The 19637-nt window shown below is 31.9% G+C and overlaps 1 long non-coding RNA gene across 20 annotated transcripts in view; it reads left to right on the top strand.

Moving 5' to 3' along the window:
• The window catches only part of LOC101787661 (uncharacterized), a 432599-nt gene that overhangs the window by 358304 nt on the left and 54658 nt on the right, over positions 1–19637 (top strand). For 13 of the 20 annotated variants that reach the window (XR_010039364.1, XR_010039365.1, XR_010039368.1 and 10 more), the window contains 2 exons: positions 416–476; positions 12452–19637. The exon at positions 12452–19637 is cut by the window's right edge and continues 24722 nt beyond it. The exons of 1 other annotated variant lie outside the window; for it this stretch is intronic. This is a non-coding gene — a long non-coding RNA (uncharacterized LOC101787661). The remainder of the gene's footprint in view (positions 1–415; positions 477–12451) is intronic. 6 more of the 20 variants (XR_010039366.1, XR_010039360.1, XR_010039358.1 and 3 more) reach the window with 1 other exon arrangement.

Below are 19637 nucleotides of genomic sequence, written 5' to 3'. Positions count from 1 at the left end.
AAGGCATGATTTTAAATGTTATTTTTAGCAGTCATTAATCTCTGCAGTCTTAATTATCTTATTAAACTCCATGCCAAATTCAAATTCTCTTCAGCTTTCACTACTTCATTGTGCTAAATCTAGTCGCTTTTTAAAGAACCCCCCTCCTTTCACTTTCAAAACTGTTCCTGCTAAAACAACACCAACCAAGAAGAACGGATAAATGTAAACCATGAAACCACAGTATATGTCATATGAGTAGGCTTGGGTGGGGTCCTATGAGTCTTCCAAGCCTATTTTTTTTAATACTTTAAAAGATTTTTCCCATTTTGATATTGTATTTCCTTTTTGGTCGCCTACCTCATTCCCACCATCCATTCAGATCCTCCTCCTAGATAGCAGTTGTCTGATATTTCTCCTTTTGTGGTTGTTTTAGGGAAAAACTTAAAATGGATATGAAAAGTGAAGAAAGTGATCATAAGAGAAAATCATCTCAGGTAAAAATAAAGAGCAAAAGAGCAATTACTATGTACATTTGTAAAGAAAAGCATTTTTCACTGTTTAATGATAAAGGAATTCTTTTCATTTGTTTATGAATCTAGGTGATGGTTTTCATTTGAGATTTTATATGCTATCTTTGTGAAAAAAATTTGCCTGAATTTAAGATTAGTATCCAATTTTCATCACTTTGAATACATAAATGTATATACATTAATGAAATATAAGTAAAATATGGTTGAATAGATAGCTATTTATGAAAAAGAAATTCTGTTTTCCATTTGCTATACCATATAAAAGGAAGTAAAAAATGGGGCAAGGAAATAAAGTTGTGTTATTTTATTTTTTTTACATGTTCTTATCTGATAATAAAGCCAAAACATACATTTGTATAATGATAAAATTCTAAACCAGTGTTATCCTTTTTGCACATAGAAATTCATAAAAATATACTGATTTTTTTTACTATATTGCTGTTGATTATTTAAGTTTTTAATAAGTATGAAAAATTTGGAAAGTATATAATGGTGATATTGTGTAGACCAAATTATCTGGATAAAGTCTTATAAAACATTTTATTTTATTTTATTTTATTCCAAAGCATACAAAATCATAATTACTATGTCATATTATTATTATTCACAATGGAGATATAATTAAGAAAAGCTAAATGATTATAGATATGAGAGAAAAGATTGTATAACTTATAATTTGTTGCAGTTGAGTTTAGGATCTTAAAACTGTCTATGTGCTTGGCTTTATGTTTACTCATTTGTGTGTTTGCTTGTTGTGTGGTGGTTTAAAATTTAAAAAAGAAAAGAATTTATTTTTAACCAACCTGTTGACCAGATGAGACTTACATGCAGGCACATATTTTGTTTTAAAGATATATTTTAAAAATAAATTTAAATATATTTTGTTCCTGAGATAAAATACCCTCTCTGATGTAATACAGCTGAAATATAAATGTTAGCGCAAAATATCAATAATGATGCTATTAATGTGTCATCGATTTTGGTTTTTGCGTATTAATTCATCCAAACATTGTAAATTTTAGTTACTTTTATTCTGACTAGAGACATATGTGATTGTATTTCAGATTTATAGTCTATGTTCTCTACTTGACAAAATCTTATCTGTTCTACAAAAAAGAAATGTTACCACTTTTTAAAAACTGGTTACCAAAGCTATAAAAGAATCAAAGCAAACAGTTTAAACTAAATACAATTAGCTTAATAATTTAATTGTAGATTCAATATAGATCATGCTTTACAATTACATAATTTATATATGTGTATATGGATTCTTTTTTCTTTTAAAACCTCCTTGTTGATTATAATAGTTGAATTCCAAAGTATTCATTATTTTTGAAAAACCAGTCTGAAAAATTTTCAATGAAGTATTTTTTAATCCTCATATATATATGAAACTGTATTTAGTTTAGCATATTTATAAAGGCCTTTAACAGGGTATATAGAACCTCAGGATTCAGCATTTAAAACATTTATACTAAAATATTTATACTCAAAGATTAATATTGTTATTTTTTTTGCTCCTAAATTGCATTAGATATATACAACAAATTTTACACTAGTAGGCAGCCTATGAAAGATGTTGCCTGTTGGCATAAACCCGTAGATCCGATCTTGTGGTAAAGTGGACGGCACAAGCTCGCTTCTATGGGTCTGTGTCAATGTGGTAATCTGACAAAACACTATACACAATGTTTATTAAAACCATTTCAGCAAAACCTTTTAAGCTCCAGATTACTATATAGTTTCTTAAGTAATTGTGCTTTCCTTTGTTTTCTACGAATTTATTAATCGTCATCTATTCTACAAGGCAGGCTTTAATATTTGACCACTTGGAAATGTTTATAGCAAAGCCATTCAGGCTTGATTTCAAGGACAGTAAACTTTGGAAAGTTGAAATATTTTATGAGAATATTTGAACCAAGACCTGAATATACCTAGTTCAGAAACTTCAATACGTACTTCATGGGTTAGTGTAGTTCATCAACTTTGATAAGAAAATAAAAGGTTACTGATTTTTATATGTTACAATGGAATCTATATTGCCTGGAAAATGAAGTTGAATTCAATTGGTTTTTAATATTATTAAATGCTAGTTGACCTATATCAGGAAAGATGTCAGAAAGCTTTTTTTGTGACCCATGCTACAAACTCTAAAAGTCCGATGAGACGTATTTTAAGTGTATTGGTAAAATGCACTTATAATATTGGATATTATATCAACATTCTTGCCAAGCCTGTAGGAGTATGGCTGCCATATTTGGAGGAGCTGACTGAAGATATGATAAGGAGTTTGAAGCAACATTGGAAGCTGTGTGCATCCAGGTTGAGGTAGTAGGTTGTATGGTTTAGAGTTACACCCTGGGAGTTAACTGTACAACCTTCTAGCTTTCCTTGGAGCACACTTGAGCCACCGAGGATTTCTTCACCACCATAATCTGACTGAGCCAATTTCTGTGCAAGGAAGTGATGTGTCATGAGTATTTTAGACAATGTATCTAATTTAGCTACATGTAAATGATCATTTCAGCCCCATTACATTTGCATCCCTTAGGAACAATGACAAAAATTTTATCTCTAATAGGTTAGTATCATTTACTAAAACACTTTAAAGAACTGATTGGTAGTGACTTAAAATTACATTACTATTGAAGCTTATTTCATCCGTAAATTCACAAAATTTGTCACTTAATCTTCAAAATCAACCTTTGGTCTATTTTTGTTGGCTGCTTATTATCTTTTAAAATAGTGAATGGGCCAGTTGGCTTGTACATGTGGTCCTAGCACTCTGAGAGGCTTGAGCAGGAGCGTTGCAGGTGTAAGCTTAAAAGCGGGGCGACTCAGGGATTTAGGGAAACCTGGTACCAAAATAAAACATAAAAAAAATCTGGTGATGTTGCTCAGTGTGAAGGCACTGGATTCTATTCTAAATATCAAAAAATAACAATAAAAACAAATAAACAAAAAAACACTGTTACATTAATAACACCCATAGCATATTAAGTGAGCTTTTCTTATGACACATCACTTTCTAGCTTATGTTATCGTCATTCATGTGTTTGTTAATTTTTTCCATGTTAGACTGTAAGCCCCTTGAGGGCAAAGCTCTTGCCTTATTTTGTATCCCTTTCAATGTATTATACATCATAAAAAAGTAGGTATTTGTTAGATCAGTGAAGGGAATATAATAAGATCTGACTTTGTGGTGAGTTTCTATTGAATTATCTGAGTGGATTACAATAGCGATCAGAAGCTAAGTACTATTTCTTTGTCATAAAATTGCATTAATTCAGTTATCAGAGTGTTCTGTATCAGTAATGGATGTGACTTGAGTTTTGAATGTGTTGTGTATATTAAATCATTTTAGATGTACAATTTATAATTTGGAACTTTTGCTCTGGTATAAAAAGAAAAGAACAAATTTATTTTTACTACTTAGTTTATTACAGTGTATAATCTTCAGTTTAAGCAATGTTATTGAAATTTAAAACAATCTCTATTTAGATAAGTTGCTTTTCTTTTAGCATTAATTTCAATTAAAATTATGTTTTATATTCATATTTATAGGATGTGAATTCTAAAATTATATTTTCACATTTCTCATGTGTTTCTCATATTTTACATGTATATTGATACAACTATGTATGTTGAATGAGTTAGAAAAACTACACAAGGCATGTCAAAATTTATGTTAGATAATTATCTGTAATTTAAAAATTTGAATTTTTAAAGAAAGGCATTACAGTACGCTTTATGTATTAACAAAATATGTAACCTATTAACAAAAGTTAATAGAACTTTTTAGAATCCATTAATTTGCGGAGAATTTAAGTAGTAGTATAATTTGTATAATGGCACTAAATCTTATATAGATCATTTTTGAGCTACCAAATCAGTTTTCAACCTTCGAACTTTAATTTATAATTTGACACATGAAAAATAGAATACACAAGGAAAAGTTATTGAAATCTTAAAATCTTGGCTGTATGGAGATTAACTTTCTGGAGTACTGAGGCATCAAAAATTTCTCAGTATCAAAAAGTCACCAACAATGGTACAGCATGAGGAGCTTCTAAACCCCAATATGTAGAACATAGGAAGCAAAGTGCCAATTATTTAAAACTAAGCATATGATTGTTACTATTCTCTGATTATTTAGAAAACTAAGACTGTTAGTGTCCAAAAAATAAAAATGTTTGCAAGGACTAACTGAAGAAGCCATGAATAAGACAAAGGAAACACACACACACACACACACACACACACACACACACACGAGGATGTGAAGAAAGGGAAGGAAAAGTGACTCACGACAAACAGAAGTGACATTGCATCATAGGATATCAGTTCAGCACAAAGGTGGGATCCGCCTACAACAGGGGGTGGATAACTATGTCTATTTAATAGATTAACCTTTAAATGCCAAAACTCCTTTTCCTGTTTGTGTGTGTGTGTGTGTGTGTGTGTGTGTGTGTGTGTATGTATGTGTGTGCGTGTGCCCCAAAACATGATTTGAACCCTACTCATGGGCACATTAATGATCTAGACAGACCTGTTGCCAAACAATGCCTATCTTCATGCAGTACAGTAGAATTAAATACTACAAAGTTCAACTATGATATGTAGCGTAAGAGTGATTTATTATAGCAAAATCATTGAGTCTTTTGTATACTGACTAAAGTAAACTGATATTATGAAACAAAATTTGAAGAATAATGAATATGTAATTAGTTTATGAGTAAAATGTAAATTATAAGTGTACAAGCTAATGAGACTTTTTTGAAATAAAATAAGCTCTGGGATCATGGCTGATATCAATTAGAAATAAACTATGTCTAAGAAATGGAGAGGATGCATTAAAGTATTGCCATTCACTTAAGGAGAATCAACTTTTCAGAGTAACTCCCTGAGCAATTTTAGATAGTAAAGCTTTGCTATAAATGGTTTTCATAATTGGTACCAGAGAAAGTACAGAAATTTAAAAAATTAAATAACAATGAATCTTCTTTACTAGTGTTTATTGTGGGGCACTGAATAGGGTCTATTTTTATGTTCATTTATGCTTTATGTTCATTTATGTTCATTTATGTTGATTTCCATGAGGTACTGTGTGAGATAAGGAAGGAACAGCTAGACTGAGAAGGAAGATAGAGGGAAGGGAAAGGCAATCAACAGACCTTTCTGAGAAAAGTCCAATTTAGTTCATCATACTACAAACTAAACTGATCAGAATAACTGTGAGGGAATCAGATAAATTACTTGGCAATTGGAATGAATCTTCTTGAAAGTAATCCAGCAGTATATGAACTATGTTATTACAATAAATGAGTCATTTTCCGTAAATAATCATTTAGTTCCTCTTACTCCCTATTATCACATGGTGATTCATGAGCATAAGTAATTCCCTAAATGATGTGATATAAAATTATTTCACACTAAGCATTATTTCACTTGGAGACAGTTTCTCTGTAACAGCTCATGAGACTAACTCTTGAAGAAAGTGACCTTTTGAGGCTGTATTAGTCCCAAAAATATTCTTTAAGAATGCTTGTAAAAGAATGTTAAATGAAGATTTTGACATAGTAGGAGAGTTTTGTTTCTTACTTTAATTCCTATTGCCCAAGCAAAACTTCTATCAGATATGCTCATATTTTTAATATGAAAATTTCATGTTCATCCACGAAGAGTTGACTGATCGCCAAAAAGTTTTTTTCTCAGTTTGGAATCCTCAAAGCTCTTACAACTTTCATTCCTACAGTGTTTCCTATAACTGCCATTTAGAGTAACTGTGTTTCCAGACATGTGACATTCCTTTATACTTTTTTGTAATACAGATGCTTTTCTGAAATTTAACTGAATAGGTATTGAATTGATGCCTGTTCACTGAGTTGAACTTTGGTTCATTTACAGGAAGAACTCTTCATGCCTTGCAATAACTAAAAGTAAAGTCTTTTGTTTCTCAGGCATTTTTAGACTCTCAGAAATATATTATTATGGTACTAGGCATATTCTAGGAGCACGTAAAAAATTACAGATAAGTTTTAATCAAGCCTGTGATGTACCCTTTGGAGATTAGTTACAAAACTAGCTAATCACTATTATTTATAATAAATCAAAGCCTCTTGTGTACAGAAATACACTTCCTTTCAAATAATGTCCATCTTATAGAACAGCCTCTTCTTTCATAAGACCAAACCAAAGCCCACTTGATTTAATGTTTCATCATTGTACATCTTATAGTCACAACCTTGATTCTATCTGGGTTAATGATCTATTTAAGAAGTAATATTTTACAGTTGCTGCCAATAGATTTTTACCTAGTTTTCAGTTTAAATTTATTTGACAATTATTAATAAATTGATTAAAAATAATTAAAATGTGTTATGTACATAACAAACTCTCCATGATGAGTGTAATCATTACACACTGCAAACATTTACTGAAAAATGAAAATAAGAAATTAGAGAGTAGGATTTTGTGTTTGCATAACTATAAAACATATAATAATTCACCTTCAGACTCAAATATGGTAGCTATATAGTTTTGGTTATTTAAAATTAACTGTATCCTTTCAATAATTTTTACTAAGTGCAGTTGCACTCTTTCTCTTCTAGGAATCAAGAGAAAGTCATCTACCTTTAGTTATATCCTGTTATTTCCCTAAATACTTCTTCAGGACAAGAGAATGTGCTAATAACTGGTGATATATCTTAAATCAAAAAGGGAAAACTGTGAATTGGTTAGCTTTGTAGCATTGTTGCTTGGCAGAATAAAAGCTAATGGAAAATAATCAACTTCAGGATTCACTTGTGCATGTTGCCCTTGAGTTATTGAAAATATCACAGTATAAGATGTCTTAGAAGGGATTATTTATTCAAAGGACATCCAGGAGTGAGCCCTATAACAAGGCAGTCTTTAAATCAAGGTGACATAATATATACCATGGTAGACAAATCATACTTTTAAAATTTTGCAAAATGACTTTGCCAATTGTAAATTTGGCTCTCAAAGGTATCAGATTTCCATTTCTGATGTGAAGTCATCAAATGTAAAAAAAGAAAATATTAATCTATTCCTCTGACGAACCTAGCAGAATCTTTTTGCAGAAAACTAGATAATTTTAAGGTATTTATGATACATTCAAGTCATTCTAGAGTACATAACATAGATAAATATGTTGATACTATTGTTTCAAATAGAAATGTATAGCCCATGGTATTCTAGCTATTTCCTTAAATTTATTTGAGTAGAAAAATATTTATCTTTCAAGGAGCAATTAACAACAGCAATACTAATGTTTTTAAATGAAAGATATATACGGTCATGATGATGGTATTAATAGTTTAAATTTTCCATTTGCATTTAGTCCTCAATATACAAAACAATGACATTCTTAAAATTCTTCTTTCTCAATTAAGTAAAGCTGTAAATAAATGAATACATGATATTTCCAAGACAGAGAAAAGCACAAGGTTGCAGTGAACAAAATTATTGTTCAAGTATTCTCATCTTCATATAAAGTCTTACACTCAGACAACTAGACAAAGTTCAACAGTAAAGTCATGTTGGTTTTGTTCTCAATTACATTTTATTGTTTTATAATTAAGAAGCACTCACACATAAATTAGAATTAGGTCAGGTATAAGTTTTTAATATAATTCAGTCCATTGAATTTAAATTTGGAAAATCGAAATGACAAAATGAATTATGAATATACTAAATTTCTAGTAATAAAAAACACATTGTGATTATAGTTTGGTTATGTAGAATAGAAGTCTTCCTTTTTAATATAATAATGATCAGTTGTTAATTAATCTATAAATATTTAAAATATATTAATTGTAAAAATTCCTATATATGCACAGTATATATTTTGCTTATGCATGTTCCCCTTGAGTTATTGAAAATATTTTAAATGCTTGGTCATGTATTTATTTTCCAGCATTTTTATTTAAACCCAGGTCTATTTTTCTGTTTCAATTTCCAATTATAGATCTTAGTTTTCTTTCCTTTGGTAAATCCTATACTGCACTATCTATGATTTTTAGTTTTTGATTGCTTCATGAATGTCTTTAAATACCAATCCAGTGCAAAAAAATCTACCAACAGAATTATTTTTCTTACTTTTTCTGATTTTTGTAATAGCTTTATCTACATTGAAACGTACATACTTTCACAGTGACTAAATTTTTTTCTCTCTAAAGTATTTAAATTGAAGACGGTCAAATAGAACAATCCCTCACACTCCATTTATATCCATTTCAACTAATTTATATGACATTTAATTAAGTCATTTTCTTTTATATAAGCCCAAATGTTGTGAACTTGTTTGGGAACAAACATAGCTGACTCCAGGCTAGCACCTAAACCACTGATGGAGGGTAAGGAGTATAGCTTAGTGGTAAATTCATTTCCTATCATGTAGAAGCCCTAGAGTTCAGTCTTCATCATCAGTCAATCAGTTAATCAATCAGTCAGTTCGATGAGAGTTAAAACACAGACTTATTTGTTATATATATTTCTTAGAGTGTAGAAATGTTTTCTCTGTATCATCTAAAGCGATAGCCACTAGTCATATATCACTGTTGAGCAGTTGAAATGTATCTAGTACAACTGAAGGAAGAAATTTTACATTTCAGCTAACTAAAATTTAAACAAGTGGAAATGACTGATAACTAATATAGTGGACTTTATATTTCTCAAAAGTAGTTTACTTTCATGTAGAACAATGGTACATCTGTTGAATATCAGATTTGCAAAGTGCTAGAAGGTTAACAGTTTTTCCTCCAAAGTCCAAGTAAGATTTTGGGAAAGAATGGCTTAGGAAACTCAAACTGATTTAGAGTGAATATTTACCTTATTTTGTATTGTTATTTTTTATCTGTGTATAGGTTTACTTTGATGGAATTGAAAGACTATTTAAATCTTTAAAATATCAAGGTAAAACAGTAGACACTACACAGATTTGTGTTATTTTAAGTTCCATGTAAACCCAATTAGAAAGTAATGACAATGCTTCTAACACAGAATACACCAAAAAAATAGTTCTTACTTTGCGATTTTAAATTTGTTAGTTCCCTGGGATCTTTCAGCTAGTCAAGCACTGCAAATGATCCATTCAGCTTTGTAATAAAACGTCAATGTCTTCTGATTTTCATAGAAGTCCATAATTTCCTGAAATTTAGGAAGGATTACATGAAGCTCCTATTTAATATCTTTTTCAGGTTTCAGAAGTTAATTCAGCAGTCAATTCTGGTAGAATGAAAGCCTTTTTTTTTTTTTTACAAATACTATAAATCTATCATTTAGTTATCCATCCACATATATTTCAAGTTATATAATTTTATGTCATTAAATATGTAAACATCTTTAATATTGCAGGATGTATAGTTTATATGTAATTTATATTAGTAAGCTTAATCTATGAAAAACTGTTGAGGTAAATAGAGTAAACCCTCAGCAAGGACTCAGTAAAATTTCAGTGGCTATAAACCATTATCATTAATTTTGAACACTTAGATGTAAACTGTAAAATGCACAAATCATGAAAATATAGATTGAGCCATCTCTTAGTTTATGAGTACTTTGCTTTCATACTTTTGAATAACTGAGTTGATTGGAGTGGTACATTATGAATGTAGCTTTAGGAATCCTAAAAAGACAGTCACTAGTTCTGTCTTCAAAAAATGGATTAACCTCACCGGAAAAAAAAATTAGAAAATGAGACTTTTAAAATTTATTAAAAATATTTATGTTTTTAGGTATTGTGTGTGTGTGTGTGTGTGTGTGTGTGTGATCAAATTCAAGTGTGCTCTGTCACAGAGCTACAAACTCAGCTCTTTTTTTGTTTTTTATTTTGAGACAAAAGCTCACTAAATTGCCCAGGTTGACTTTAAATTTTCTATCTTCCTGTATTTGTCTCCTGAGTACTTGGGATTAATACAATGGCCACCATATTCAACTTCTGTTTGACTTCATTATTTTTGTTTAATAACTACCAATTTCAAATACATCAACTCCTGTAATGGTATTAGTTGTCTTGTAAAAATGAGAAAACCAGGTCAGTATGGTGGCATGCACCTGCAGTCCTAGCATTCTGAGGGAATGAAGCGGGATGATACCAAGTTTAACTCCAGTGTAGACTGTGTCTCAAAATAAAAAAAACATCTAGATATGTAACAGTGCAAAAGCCCTTGGCTCAATCCGCATACACATGCACATGCACACACAAAGTGAGAAACCATCATGATCAGGAATATATAGTTAGAAAGAGATAAACATAGAGATATATAGATACACTGTACATGCCCTCAAGCATATCAATAGTACCTCTTAGAAGTGAAGTAGATGTGTCTTACACCATGCATTTTATTTCAACTACTTTGTCATGGTGCCTCTGGGTGACAGAGGCTCAGCAACTTGAAGGATATAAGTGCTTACAAAATTTGAAAGTAAGATTTATTCTACTTCCTTTAGGATGAAAGTGTACCTTTGCAGGTTCCGCTGACACCTGTTGCATAGTTTCTAAAGACTATTTCTAGATCAAGGTTTCAATTTAAAATCAATACAAGCAAAGTTCAATGAACTCTTTTCTGTGTCTGCTTCTTCAGATATATAGAATGGCACAAAGTTACTAAAACTATCACAAAACAACAAATATATTTTCTTCTAACTCAGTATGTATCAGTTTAGTGCAGTAAAAATGGATAAAGAGAAATCCTGGGAAATATCTCTTAGTCATCTGAGTTATTAATTCTGTTTCTAAAGTCCAGAGTATTTGGAAATGGGAGTACTGCAAACCTGTCCTCCAAGAGGAGATATTCGAGATCCACTGACAGCATCTGGGAAGCATCTAACAGTTTCTCTCACATCACTAGGATTCAGAAAGCTCGCTTTTTCTTCCTCCCTTAATGCTATTAGCTTGAGTCTTTGCTCATTGCTTCCTTCTTCATCTCACACTGTCCTCAAGCTGTAAGCACAATAAATGACTATTTACTATCTTCAGTGATACCAGGATTGAACACCAGCCGAGGAGTGATCTCAAATTTCTAACAAGTATGAATCAACCCAGTCTAAAGAGATGACCTTTTCCTCAGTACTCAGTCATGTTCATTTGAAATTATAACATTAGTATTATAAGAAATTTTTGAGAGTTAAAAGGAATATATATATATATATATATATATATATATATATATATAATGTAATATATTGTTAATTTATTAAAAGCACCAAATACCCACTGCTGCAGAAGTTATACAGACAGAGCCCAAACAGGAAACTTAGGAAGAGGGCTGATTTTCCTGAAACCTTCTCTCTGTCTTCTAAAGAGTATGACATGACTGCCTGTATTTGCTCTTTTGAATAGATCACATTTCATATATCCCTTTTGTCAGGCTATGGGAGATAATGAAACTCTCATTTTTTCCTTCTAAAATTGTAGTCCCTCTTCATGTCTCTGAAGTTAATTCTTTTCCCTGTTGTATCATGATTATTTTGAGCACATGAGCAATCTTCTCACCGCTGTGTGTATGCAAATACAGTGAAATAATAAATCGCTAGCGTCTGAGTTTTACTATCTCTAAATCAGGGCTAATAATCCTTTCCTGTTAAACTTTCTCATACTACTGAGAAAACAAAATTACAAAATGTAGGGAGTAAAACAGACGGCGTCAGCATTAAGCCATTTAAAATTTCCTACCAGAAATTTTATAAGGTTCTTCCAAGGAAAGGGAAGTGGCAAGGCAGTGTCTCTGAATCTCTGTACTTCTCTTTGCCTTTGAGACAAAAGCTCACTAAATTGCCTCGTCTCTTCTAGCTCCTTATCTCTCCCATTCCTACTCTATTTCTCTCTCCCTCCTCTTCCTCTCCATACTTTGCTTATAGATCTTGCTTATTTTTATATTGCTTCATTTTGTAAGTGTGTGTTTTCATGTCTGCAGGTGAATTCCTTTGTCTGATCTGGTCAAGTGCTAATACTAAGAACATCATATAGAATTTACTAAATAAATGAATTATTTATCGGATTAATTTTCCAGTTACTGACAGCAGCTTCAGAAATGTAGATTTTAGTTCACATGAAGCTAAAGTTGACTACACTGTAAGTAACATTTGATTAAACTTGACAAGTACAGTTATCATCATGGTTTTGTTACCAGGTGGTAGCATGCTGAGGTTTCCTCTTGGAGATTCTTTCCAGATTCTTCTCAGGTTAATGGTTACTATCTTTTATTTCTCCTATTGTAATATCAGATCTAGACCTTCCTAACAAATCTCACATGACCTTGTGCCAGAATAATTGAAGGTAGGTACCATTTTTTCAGTGATATGAGCGTCAGTATTTGGAAGCTGTTATGAGAATGTGTCCTGAATCTTTGTGATTGATGGATTTCACCCTTTTGCCCAGCAGTTTGCCATACTCTACTCTCCTAGCTCAGTTTGGTGATACCATAGGAAACTAAATCAGTCTTGTATGTTTTTCCCAACTTTTTTCAGGGATTTAACCCATGCTACAAAACCCATACTCTACCACTAAACTGCATCCCCCCCTTTTTAAAATTCACTTTAAAAGAAGATCTCATTGAGCTTTTGAGGTTGGCCCTAAACTCATAGTCCTCTTGCATTTGCCTCCTGAGTAGAGGGATTACAGGTATGTATCAGCCTGTCATTCATGCCAGTGTCTAAATGCTAAGCATGCTTGACAATCTAGATTGCATTAATTTCTCACGGAAAAATAAATGTCTATGTTTCACATTTAATTCTATTTTTTGATCTGTTAAAACTTTAATCAGTTTGTCATGCTAGTCCAGTGAAAACATTCAATAATTTTATTGTAACCAATTTTTACTTCAAATAGTGAACAGAAGATTTTTGGAGCAATTTCAAAAGTTTGTGAGATTTTAAACATGGGCTTTTTTTTTCCTTCACGCTGGATTGAATACTACGTTAAGTCTTAGATATCTCAAATAGGATAATTTCTAAGAAGAAATAAACTTGGTGGCATAGTACAAAAGATTGAGCATCTCTTACCATAAGATAAATCTTTTGCACACAACATGCTATTTCTGTTGGCCTTAGACATAAGTGACTATTTTACATGACACCTTGAGACTTGTAGCATTGACTTGTCATTGAGCTCTTGCAGTGTATGTAACACATTATTATGTGACACTCTCCCTTTTACGCAGATCATTATCTTCCTTTCTGACCATCCCAACTGTTACTCTTGTATTTTTCTGATTTGCTCAGATCTTCCCAAAGCTGAGCTCCACAGCTGGTTCTTTTCTCCTCACCCATGAGCCCCTAGTCCTCTACTATTCTTGCAGACTTGAGCAGAAACTCTCCGACCTGGAAGCTCTCAGAGTGTCATCCATCAAGGCACACAAGGCACACAAACACTCATCCATGTATTCACACACAATAAATCTTTCCATTTATTGAGATCATTCATTGTGTAAACTTGGCCCCGTTTCCTTTATTTTGTGTAGCAAGACTTAAATATTCAAAGAGATTGTTTTCAAAGTCACATAATCACAAGTTGAGGCTGAAATGTAGAGTTTGCCATTAAATCAATCTTTTCAAAGACTTTTTTCCTCTATAAGATGGGATCTTTATGATCACAGTATGGTATTTTTGTGACAGGAATTACAATTTTAGATACCTGGTCGACCTGCTTTTATTACAACTACTGCCATTTTGACTAAAGTGAAGAGAGTGTATGAGACAGTTTGTTAAGATCTTACTTTGGTTGGGGGCTGGGGATTTAGCTCAGCGGTATAAGCACTGCCTTGGAAGCAGGCAGTCGTGAGTTCAATCCCGGGTACCAAAAAAAAAAAAAAGATCTCACGTTGGTTGAGGTTGTTTAAGAGCTCCATTTCCCTGAGAAATTTACCTTCCAAGTCTTGTATATTCAGTCATGAGTCACTTAATAATGAGGATACACTAGGAAATATTGGGCAACTTCATTGTTGTGTGAACACAAGAGGCACTTAAACAAAGAGGGGAAGGCCCAGTATGCACCTACGCTGTGTGGCAGAGGATCATCCTATATATAAACCATAGGTGATGCACGAGTGAATTTTCTGTGATTTTGTGATTCTATCAACTTCCTATTTTAGAATGTGGACCATTAATTAGTATTTACCTATAACTTAGCATTTTCAATCAGTCAACACATGAATAAATGTAATTTTCTAATGTTATTATTTTCTAGCTGTTTAATGACACAACTGAGAGTATTATAAATATTAGATTTTTTCTGTGGGCACATTAAAGTAAAACAGAATATTTTAAGAAGATCATAGTTATTTCCCTTATATGTACAATACATATTTTTACTTAGATGCACAGCATTTCATTTTGACTTTTGTTTAAGACTGACTTTCTTGGGTGAGGGATACAGCTGAGTGGCACAAGTGCCTGCCAGGCAAATGCAAGGCCCTGAGTCCTCATTAAAAAAAAAAGACAGATTTACTTTCACTTTCTTATGCTCATTCTCTTATCTACTAAAACAGTACTATAATATGCTCCAAATAACTTAAACCCAAAGGATTTGTAATCTACCCATGAAGTTTAAATCTGTCTACAAACCTTAAGAAAATTTACAGCCTACTGCCAAGTAACAGCAGCAGCTTTTCTCAGGCTTCCACCCCATTTCCATTTCCTAGCCCCATATCTTTCCACCTGTACGATACCCTGTATTTTTTTCAGTGAAGGTCAATGTCCAAGGCAATCTCATGACAGAAGGCACTGAGGTTTTGGGGTGGATAGCCAGCACACACCGTAGTAGTTTTTCACTTCATAGCCGGAGAAGACTATGTCTGGAGAGACTATGTCTGAACTCCTCTTGATGTACTGCACTAACATAATCATACATAGACTTCCTTTATAAATGCATGAAATTCAAGAATTAGATTATGTTATAAATTACCTTAGTAGACACATAAATCAGTGGAAGCTTTTAAACTAGGATAACATAAACAAAAAAATCTTTGCTTGTTTTATTTCCTCCAACTAAAGAGTGCTTTGATTACTTTTGTTCTTGAAAAAGTTATATTCAGGTTTTAATATCTACTCTATCTTTACATTAAGATATAATTAATAAGGTTAAATTTGTGTACTTGGACTTTTATATTTTGGTATTTCTTAATTTACTTTGTATTGTTTTTGTTTCTGTCTCACTTGTAAAGGATAGATCATAAGTAATAGAGCAAAGGAAACTTGCACAGTCATTCACTACAGTGTCCTTTATTTAACAACAAATAAAACTGAGCTTCAAATGCATTGAGAACACATATTTTAGTCAGATGATTCGTACAGTGTCTGCCTCTTTAACAGTCTAACTGTTTGAAAAAGAGGAAACAGTCTCATTGATTTAGGACACACAATGACGACATAGTATAGCCCCACAGTGATGTTTATTCTGAAATAAATAAATGCCTTGAACTATTTCATGTCAAACTTCTGAATTCTAGATTGGTGTTCTTTGTATAATATGTTCTTTTCATTCAAATTTCATTTTATTCTATGTATTTATTGATCAAAAATACCCCTTGAAATTTTAACTTCTAACATTGGCCTATGAAAAACTGATATCTAAAAGGTATATGAACTCTTGTGGTTTTATAATTGCAACTGCCTATCCTTGGAGCTCTAATGATATATACTCCTAGAGGAAAACCAAGGGAAAATTGCAAATGAAGTGTCATCTGCTCCTAGTGAAACAGATTGAGACAAGCCATCATCTACCCCAGATATCAAATCTTGTGGTCCTTTCTTTTGTCTAACAACTGCTCATTTAAACGTTTAGCTTCATAGTTTTGCCTAGCTGTGTTGATCTTGGCAGTATCTAGGATACTTTTCTAGTTATTACTTTAATCATAGTATAATATATTTGAGAAATGAAGGAAGTTTTTTTTTTTATTTCCCTGCTGCAGAGGAGATCAACACATATTCAGCATGTTTCAGAGTCAGATTGTAAGAGTATAAATCACTTGTAATGGTCTTCAAAGAGTTCTCTAACTTTGCTATATTTCATTTGAAAAGCACTGCCAACCTTAAAGCTCTTGAATAGAGTGAATGAAATAATAAATACAATAGAACATAACTTTACTCAAACTTGTATGAGTGCTCCATAAACATTAACTTCTAGCTCTTATTATTGCTAATTGATTTTTGAAAATTGATAACTTTATTCAATGTGACATGATCTTTCACATGTTTATCTTTATGTAAACAGAAACAAATTCCCTTTAAAACAAGAAATAAAATCAGAATTAATTTGTTTATATTAGATGATTTTAGTTGATTGCATTTTCAACAAAAGTATTGTTGTAGACTTAACCATGTTAAAAACTGAGCGTATCCTCCCTGGCATTCTTAGCACATGTTGACAGTACAAATAGCAGTGTATCTGTATGTTGATGCTTGTTTGAAATTCATCCTGGTAGGATGATGTGTTAATAATTAAAAGTAGAAGTTTCCTGTGAGCATTGAATAAAGTTTGACCAGACACAGGTTAATTTTGTCTGTCTGTAATGTGTTCAAAAGTTCAAGACTGCTTTCTGATTTATTTTGTCAGATCAATTATTAAACTCATAATTGCTAAATACTTCCATTTTTCTGCTAAAGCATTTAGGACACTACAAGGTAGAGAATCAGTAAAGCTTTGCAGTGATATACTTTCTCAAGGCCCACCCTTTCCATCTGAAGAGGTATTTGCCACAAGACATTGGAAAGCATTCTTTTCTCTCAGTTGTTATTAAAAAATAAATCTGCCCCTATGAATTTATCTTGCTCATTTCATTTATTGCCATTATTTTGACCATTTGATTTTCCAAATGCAATTTCTAAAAACATGATATTATGGTCCATTACCAACCACTAATGGAGAATTTCATGACTAAATTTTGCACCAAAAATGATTCTATGCAATGTGAAGATAGATTTACACAATAAAGAATGGTAATATTTAAATGACCACATAATTTTAGTAGAAGACTGGCTTATCTGTGACCTAAATCTTCAAATTCCAGTAAGTGGAGAATTATCTTCAGGTTCAGATGAGTGTTTTTTGCATTTAAGAGGTATAAGGGAAACCAGTTCAACAATAAAATCTTTATCATTATGAAATCTGGAACTGAAAAAATGATTTGTGTAATAAATATATGGTTCAAAATCTGATACTCATCTTGCAAGGTAATTAGCAGTTCTGCTCTTTGAGGAAACAGAAAGGCAATCGATTTCTCTTCTAGATGCTCTTTTCATAGAGATAGTAGGTGCCATTCTCCCGCCTCCTTTTTTCTCTTTTTGAGACTGAATTTCCCTATGGAGTAAAGTTGACTGGCCTTGAACTCACTTTGTAGCGTAGGCTGCCCTTGAACTCACAATGATCCTCTTACTCAGCCTCACAAATGCTGAGATTACAGGCATGTGCTACCACACCCAATAGTAGGTGCAATTCTTGATGGATCAAATTGTACAAAATGAATGTTTGACTTAGAGTAGCAATATTATGGGATCATTACATGTCTCATTTATTTCCCTCAATCCATGTAGTGATTATAGAAACAAATTTCAAAGAACTAAGTTTCTAGAAAAATATCTAGGGACCTCATAGTAGCATCATAATTATTTCTACTTTTCAACACTGAATATCTGAATTACTTTAAGATTTTTAAATTTTCTTTCTCTATTGATACTGCTATAGTCTATTTCCAACAGTGAGATCTAGGGACAGTTATGCAGTAATGATTCAGCAATAGAATGTATGTGATATTCATAGTTCAAACAGTACACAAGGAAATTGAGTTTTTATCTAGAATTTAAGCCCTGAAAAGGAAAATGATAGATTATAGGTTTTCAATTTTTAAATAAATATTAACTTCTAAATATGTATTTTATAACTAACTTCTACTGAAAACTCTTTCTCATGCTGTCTACATGCTGTTTAAAGTAAAAATGGTAAGATAAAGAAAACAATTATTAATAAAATAGAGGTTAAGTGACCTACCTGAGTTGCAGTGCTAGATCATGGCTTTACCAAGAATTAAACATGGATTTTCTGGCTTGACTACATTGTTTTACTACTTCAAAGATGGTAATCTTTTAAAGCATCTGATCTCAGGGGTGGTCCCACCTCTTTATTTGTCAGCAAAAGATATATTATACTATGATGATGTTGGAAACATGCAAAATATAAATGCTAATATGACATACAATATGTAATAGTTAACCATGAATAGCAATATAATGTGACAAATACTCATTAAACTAAGTCTTTCAGTATATATATTCCTAGAAAAAAATATTCTCTTTAATAATAAGAAGCCATTAATACTTGGAATTAAGGAGAGGTGAAACCACTGACTAGTAAAATATTGTTAGATTTTTGAAACTAATTTAACAATATGCAGTATATTCAGGAGGATTCAATTTTTTTGACCATCATGTAGATAGAATTCTGCTACTACTTTGGAAGAGCATATGCCCAACAAAAGATGAATATATGTGGTTACTGAAGTAAGGTGATATTTGGGAAGGTAGATGCAAATAGAAAATGTCTTAAAAGATTACAGAAAAAATATATCAAATTAGAAAATTTTGTGAACAACATTTAGAAATAAGTGAACTATAGAAGAGAACAAAAATATTGCTGCACCATCTTAGGCACAAGTCTAAGATATAAGAAGTTTAAAGAGCTTGCCTCATAAAACTACAACTATCCTTATGTATACTCTCCTAAAACCCACATATTCTGTTTGATCCAGCTCTTTTCTTCAGGGCTTCTAATGTTCAACTCCATGACCTGAAATAATAATTATCTCAACATACAACAGGTGTTAGGAGGTAGCAGATTCCCCTAGTCCTTCCTAGGCTTCCGGAGTCTTCAGTAAGAAGTCTCCAATGTTCTCCTTAGCATCAGCACGTCTCCAACCATTGTCTTAAACATGATTAGCAGATATATTTACCTAGCATCATTTCTCATAAATTCTCAGATTTGTGAGGACATAAATTATCTGGTTTCATGCTTCATATATAGCAAGTAATCAGCATTGACTGAAGAGATACAAAAGTTAACCAGACCCTATGTATTTCTTTATAATTTATGCACACAAACTCATTCTAAGC

Source organism: Cavia porcellus, unplaced genomic scaffold (assembly GCF_034190915.1).
Source record: "Cavia porcellus strain 051 isolate PalLab524CR breed Dunkin Hartley unplaced genomic scaffold, mCavPor4.1 scaffold_15, whole genome shotgun sequence".
Taxonomy (NCBI): domain Eukaryota; kingdom Metazoa; phylum Chordata; class Mammalia; order Rodentia; family Caviidae; genus Cavia; species Cavia porcellus.
This window is presented reverse-complemented; position numbering and strand designations above follow the sequence as displayed.